The following is a 7,860-nucleotide window of genomic DNA, read 5'->3' on the forward strand; positions in this document are numbered from 1 at the left end:
TTGAAATTTTAACTAGATGAATTAGAAACACAAAGAAGTAAAAAGGATACAAATAGGAAAGGAAGAAAGCTAATCATGCAGTGTGTAGATGATGTGATCTTACACTTACAAGACCCTAAGGACTCCAGTGAAAAACATTTAGATCTGGTAAACATATTGAGCAAAGTAGAATATAAAATCATTATATAATAATAGTGAGTAATTGCAATACACCATTCTTTTTAGTAGATAGATCATCCAGACATAAAATCAACAAAGTTACTACAGAGTTAATCTATACTCCAGATCAATGAATGAAATAAGCATCTACAGAATATTACATCCCAAAATAGCTTTTGTCTACACCAATAACGAACCTGAAGAAAGATAAATCAAGAAAATAATTCCATTGTCAATAGTTTCCAGGAATAAACCCAACCAAGGAGGTAAAAGACTTCTACACTGAAAATTACAGAACAATGAAGAAAAACATTGAAAAAGAAACTAGAAGATGGAAAGCAGTGTGGAGATTTCTTAGAAAACCTGGAATGGAAACACCATTTGACCCAGTTATCCCACTAGTTGGCATATATCCAAAAGACTTAAAATCAGCATATATTGTGACATGGCCATATTAATGTTTATAGCAGCTCAATTCACAATAGCTAAACTATGGAACCAGCCTAAGTGCCCTTCAACAGATGAATGGATGAAGAAAATGTAGCACATATACACAATGGAATATTACTCAGCCATAAAGAGAAATGAAGTTATGGCATTTGTTGGTAAATGGATGGAACTGGGAATGATCATGCTAAGTGAAATAAGTCAGTCCCCAAAACCAAATGTTCTCTCAGATATGTGGATGCTAACTTACATTATGGGGGCTGGGCAGGGATTGGCTGTGGGGGGATGTAGAAGTTCATTGGATTAGACAAAGGGAATGAAGGGAAGGGAGGGGAAATGAGATTAGAAAAGATAGGAGAATGACTCATATAGAACTATCCTACGTTCCTATGTGAATACATGACCAATGTATTTTCACATTGTGTAGAATCAGAAGAGTAGGAAATTGTACTCATATGTCAAAATATGTTGTATATAACTAAATAGAAATGTTAAAAGAAATAAACGTTAAAGAAATGGAAATGTTAAAAGAAATAAATGGATATGTTAAGAAAAAAATAAAACAATTTTATTTAGAATAATTACAAAATAAAATACCCAGAAATTAATTAAAACAAAGAAGTGAAATATTTTTTTAGAATGAAAGCTATAAAACTTTGCTGAAAAAAATGATCAGGACCAAAAAAAAAAAAAACCAAGAAATGTTTTATGTGCAAGGGTTGGAAAAATTCATATTGTTAAAATGTCTGTTACCTAAAACAGTCTACAGATCCAGTGCAATGTTTTTTCAAAATACAAATGATATTCTTCAAAGAACTAGAAAATGCAATTCTAAAAGTTTTATGGAACCAGAAAAAAACCCAGGTAGACAAAAACCATACTGAGCCACAAAGAGGAGAGCAGAAAGCCTTAAACTACCTGATTGCAAAATAAAGTACAAAGCTGTGTTACTCATCATGGGGATAAGTGTAGGCTTACAGACTGATGGAACAAAATAGTCTAGAAGGAAACCCACCCATCTGCAGTCAGCAGTGGTGCTGAGGCCACTCACTGGGGAGAGCAGTCTTTTCAATAAATGCTACTGGAAAACTCGTTTACCTGCAGGTACATGATGAAGCTAGACCAGGACTTTTCAGTGGTTTCAAAAATCAATTTAAAATGCATTAAATATTTAAATGAAAGTCCTGCAGCTATCAAACTACTTGAAGAAGTAAGGGAAATGTTTCAGTATATTGAAATGGGCAAAGATTTTTTGGAGAAGACTCTCAGTGCACGGGAAACACAGGCAAAACAGACCGAGGAGATTACCTCCAAGTAAAAATGTTTCTGTGATGCAAAGGAAGCGATTAGTGGACTGAAGCAGAAATGGATGGAAATAGTTGAACATCATACATCTGACAGGGGGTTGATGTCCTGAGTGAGAAAGCAAATTCAAATTTCAAGAGGAAAAAAAAAGAAAAAATAATTTAAAAAAGAGTATAGAGGGAAAGGGGGAGAGGAGGAATGTAGGAAAGAAGAAAGAAAGGGGAGAAGGGATGACTAACCTTATTTAAAAATGTAAAATAGCCCAAATGGACATTTCTTAAAAAAATAAAAATAGAAGACATACAAATGGTCAAGCAGTACACGAAAAAAATCCTCAACATCACTAATCATCAGGAAAATACTAATTGAAACCACATCAAGACCACCTCACACCAGAAAGAATGCCTTTGTCACATAAAGAATAGAGATAACTAGTGCTGACAAGGTCTGGAGAAGGGGAATCCTGCACACTGTTGGTGGGAATTTACATGAACAGGATGGAAAGCTGTACCGAGGGACCTCATAAAATTAAGAATAGAACTACCACTCGATCCTGCAATCTCCCTACTGAGAATGAATCCCAAGGAAATGGAATTCATATGTCAAAGAGACATCTGCACCCCTGGGTTTCTTGCAGCACCATGTACAGTAGCTGAGGAATGGAAACAACCTGAGTATCCCCCAAAGGATGAATAGATAAAGAAAACGTGGTGCATACACACCAAGGATACTCATCAGGCATAAAAGAGAACGGAATCCTGTCATTTGTGACAGCATCAACCAAACTGAGGATCATTTTGTCAACTGAAATAAGCCAGACTAAAAATACTATTGCTGAAATATCTCCCCCATATATGGAATGTTGAAAATTTGATCTTGTTGAGTTGGGAATTGAATAGTGATTACAAGAGTCTAAAAAGACTAGAAAGGAAAGGGGGATGAGGAAAAATTGACCCCTGATCCCTAATTCACAGTTATACAGAAGCAAGAAGTTCTGGTGTGCCTTTGTATAATAGAATGAACATAGATAACACTTATCTACTGGGCACTTCAAGATGGCAGAAGAAAATGGTACTAGTTTGAACACAAGTAAATGATGAGTGATTGAGGAGACAGATATGTTTAACCTGATATTAAAATTACACACTGTATACATACATAAAACATTTTATAGTTAAGATCTAAAATTTTATATTGTCATTTATCAGTTAAAAAATAAGTGTGAAATAAAAATATACTAACCAGCTTGATCCCTATGGGCAGTTTAATTGCTTCTTCCCTAGTAAAGTAGGGCCAGGAGCTATAGTTAGTCTTATATGAGAAATCTCTAGAGATCTCCAAGTTTCAGTAATTTCTCTCCAGATCTTCATGTATCTGCCTCTGAAATGCTGAAGACTCAACATCACACAGTTTTAAAAGGAACACTTCATGGCCATTGGATACCATTTTGTCATCTGAGTGGTTATTATCCTCAGGCCTTCTTCTGACCTGAGGATTTGTTATGACCCTCAGCCATGGTCAGGAGAAAAACTCAAATAGTCACATTAAATCAATGCCTCAAACTTGGAGTTTAAGGGCTGAATGTTTCCCTCATATGGGGATGCTAGACTGAAATAAGGAATTAAGAAGGGGCTCTCTTGCAAATAGAAGGGAAAGCAGTGAAATAGAGGAAGGGGAGGAGGGAGGACTTGGAAAAAGTGGGAAATGTGGAAGGAAATTGGCCAAATTATGCTATATGCATGTCTGAATGTATCAGAATGGATTTTACTTTTATGTATAATTATAGTGTACAGATTAAAAAGCAATAAGTAGAAGGAAGGACAGGAGATTAGAGGAAGGGGATCCGTAGGAGGAATGAAGGGAGGATAAGTGGAAGTGCTGAGGATTAAAATGAAGCAGACTGTTGTAGGTATTTGTGAATATTTCAAAACAAACCAACTCTTATGTATAACTATCATGTACTAATAAAAACAAACAACAAGAAGATTCAAATCACATTAGTTGGCTTTTAAATAATGACCTCTTTCCTACACGTTTTGATGAACTTCACTTATTATTTACAGACACTAGCCATGAATTGTGTCAGAGAAACAATCTTTCATATTTATTTAACCAGTAAGGACGCAGTAAGTGACCTTTCCAAGGGAACACAAAGAATTAAGAGTAAATGCAGAACCAGATCCATGTTCATGTTTTCTCCATTTTTCCCTCCTTTAGAGAATCAGAACCTTTGGACCAGGACCAGAGAGAGAGAGAGAGAGAGAGATCTTCTAATTGCATGTCAGAAATATTCCATTGAAGATATTATATTTTAGACTAACTCTTCTGGATTGACTATTCTTACTTTTCTAGTAAACTGCCAAAATTTTACATCACATGAACATTTTAGTTGGAAGTGTAATTCATGCAAAAGAAGCAGACATAGTAAGCAATTATCTATACTAGGCAACTCTTTCTATTCTGACATACTTGAAAAAGAGACTCTTTCAAGATACATATAAATGATGAGTGAATCTAGGGCACAAATGTCAAATATCTATCATAAGAATTTTAGTGATTCACAGGACAAAGCATACCCCACAATGCAAGCAAAAAATATAAATGATGCTTTGCAGTGTTATGTGTAATACTATCTTGTTCACTGTGCATTTGGATCTCATCAGAGATTAAAAAATAAACAACCCAGAACAATAAAACGGTTTTTCTTTAAAGTTCTAACAGAGTTAAAGGCTCCAAACTGCATTTAAGCTCTTTTGCTATCATCTCAGGCTTATTCTTGGGAAGTGGCTTTAACTGTGAATCTTGAGTCTCATATCGTATACATAATTTTAGAACATCCCATAACTTCTCAAATCTTCAGTGTAGTTTTTGATGAGATAAGAATTGTATTTATGCTACTTACCTTACACATGTGCACACAAGCATAATTTATATTTAAATCTCTTATTATGCTGTAGAATATAGCACATAATAAAGTGATCATGTTTGTTGACATGTTCAAACAAAATATCTTCATGGAGCAGACTTATAAACTGAAGCTACCAAAGTTTGAGGAGAAAAATGGTAAGTGATCTAGTTACTTTTGGATGAATATCCTTTAAGAGACTTTAACTCATATAAAAAATTGAAAATATGGTTACTACACAAGAACATATTCCAATAAAATATTGTATAGTATTGATCTTGCCACCAAAAGAGATCAGTGAGTGAGCTAGAGACAGCCCATAACAGGGAACCTTCAACCCTGGTCTCAGGGATATGTCTATGGAATGACAGTATGAGAGAAACAATGAGTTTTAAGAAGAATAGACCCTTATTCCAGCTAAAATATGGATTTCAAGGAAGAAATTTCTAGTATGATTGGCCTACATAGTATTGCAGTAGCAGTATTTATATGGTTGTAGTAAAGTTAGACTGAGAAACACTGGAGGGCAGAGACTCTCACTCACTGGTCCTAGCGCAGGAAGGAAGGCCATTTAGCGAGAGAAGTTTCAACCCACACTCCAGACTCAAACCCTGCATGACAAAATGCACGCTGATCAAACCCACATAAAGACATGATCCTGGCCCAATAACAATACCATGGCTAGCCCTCATGAGGCTGTGCCCTACATCCAGTACTTTATCCTCCTTTAGGTATTACCGTCTTTAATTCTCCCAGGTATATAACATTATTCTAATATTACTTTCACTAAGTAGGTTTCATTACCTTCTTCATCTTGCAGATGGAAACCCAATGCTCTGGGAAGCTGGTCTGGGACTAGTGACTTCTGTGTGATCAATGATAAGTCTGATGTGAATCTCTTCAGGAACCTAAGCTCTCACTCTGCTCCATGAGATGATGTGACTTCTCTCACAATTCCCTCTGCAGGCCAAACATGCTCCCACCATACCAGTTGCCCCACCATGTCTACCATGCATAGAGACGTGCTGTGCTGGTTCAAGAGATGAACCTGTCTTCAAAGCAGTCAAAAGTCTATGCTTTCTACCATCACAGTCTTGTAGACATGCTGGTGATAATAAGCATGAGACCATGGGGAAAAGGTTAAAATGGAATTCAGATCTTGTTCATTACCTCCAATGAAGAGAGAGAAACATGTAGTGAACAAGATGAAATAACCACAGAATCAATGACTCAGTTCACTGTGAAATCTCAAACACTGAGTTTGATCTGGAACAGAGTTGTAAATGTACTACAATTAATTTTTATTTAAATTCAGTTTAGACTGTTAGAGGAACCACTTGGCATGGGCTAAATACTGGAATAGATCCAGAGCAGATTATCAATACTTATACTATGAATAACCACTCAACCTCTTATGGTGAATAATTTACATGAATATAACAAGCAGACTCATTATTGAGAGGAGTATGTGTACACACATCTGAAGTGTCTTCAGCAGTTCTTGGCAGGTGAACAACATACAAGTGTCAGCTTTTACTGAGCTCAGGAGAAGTGAACTGGAAGATAGATTCATTTACACAAATCATTTTTGTCAAATTATTAAATTGTTAGATTTTATTTAAGAAATGTATGAAATTTAATAATTGGGTAGATGATCTATTATCACTTCTCATATTAAAAAGAATGCAACTTGGTACCTGCTTAAATCACTAAATTTGGTTGTCAACCCCATTATTTTTCTGGAGAATCTCAAAGTACAAGTTGTTGCCACAGTAAAAGAATATCTTGCACTTAAACTTTCCCATTCAGTTGAATTCCTTTATCATTTTGTTCTTTTTTTTTTTTTCCTTCACGGCTGTAGAAGATCTTGATTCTCAGACAACACTGATGGAGAACAGGACAGATGTGACATACTTCATCCTGCTGGGACTGACCAAGGACCCAGGTCTGCAGCTTCCCCTCTTTGTGACCTTCCTCCTCATCTGCACCATCACTGTGGCTGGGAACCTGGGGATGATCCTGCTGATTCTCCTGGACTCTCTTCTCTACCCTCCCATGTACTTTTTCCTTGGTAACATGTCTCTGGTGGACTTTGGTTACTCTTCAACTGTCACTCCCCTGGTCATCATAGGTAGGCTCCTTCTTGGAGATGAGGTCATCTCCTACAATGATGGTGCTGCTCAGATGTTCTTTTTTACAGGTTTTGTTACTGCCAAAAATTACCTCTTAACCTCAAGGGCTTATAATCACTATACGGCTGTGTGTAAGCCCCTGCACTACACCACCACCATGACAAGAATGTGTTCATATCTAATCATAGGCTGCTATATCTGTGGTTTCCTGAATGTCTCCATCTATACTGGGAGCATATTAAGTGTCTCTTTCTGTCTGTCTAATGTGATCCATCATTTTTTCTGTGATATTTCAGCAGTCATGGCTCTCTCTTGCTCTGATAGACATGTTAGTGAACTGGTTCTTATCTATGTACCACCTTCAATATATTTTTTGGTCTCCTAGTGATATGGACACCTTATACATTAATTTTTATCAGTATCCTAAAGATGCACTCTGGGTCAGGACATCAGAAGGCCACATCCACCTGTGCCTCCCACTTTACTGCAGTCCCCATTTTCTATGGGACTCTAATCTTTGTGTACTTACAGCCCAGCTCCAGTCACTCCATGGACACAGACAAAATCGCCTCTGTGTTCTATACTACTGTGATCCCCATGTTGAACCCTGTGGTCTACAGCCTGAGGAACAAGGAGGTCAAGAGTGCATTCACAAAGATCATTTTGGAAGGAAAATAATCTTTAGGATTTTGATTTTAACTTTTGGGATTTATAATACCTGTATATATTCCCCTCAGATCTTCTTCTTATAATCTGTCATATATATAAAACTCACACTGAATTCACATGTGAGTTTTACATCTGTTTTACAAGTGTGCGGCAATACCTTTACATCTGCAAAAGTCTTTCATTTGAAGAGAAGGAAACATATTTAGCAACACAATCCCTGCATGAGAATGTACATGATATCCT

The 7,860-nt window shown here is 36.5% G+C and overlaps 1 pseudogene; it reads left to right on the top strand.

Moving 5' to 3' along the window:
- Positions 1-6,703: 6,703 nt before the first annotated feature.
- LOC124092727 (olfactory receptor 5B3-like) lies at positions 6,704-7,626 on the top strand (annotated as a pseudogene).
- Positions 7,627-7,860: the final 234 nt, after the last annotated feature.

This window comes from Marmota monax, unplaced genomic scaffold, assembly GCF_021218885.2.
Source record: "Marmota monax isolate L192 unplaced genomic scaffold, Marmota_monax_Labrador192_F-V1.1 WCK01_AAM20220418_F8-fsc00038, whole genome shotgun sequence".
NCBI classification, from domain to species: domain Eukaryota; kingdom Metazoa; phylum Chordata; class Mammalia; order Rodentia; family Sciuridae; genus Marmota; species Marmota monax.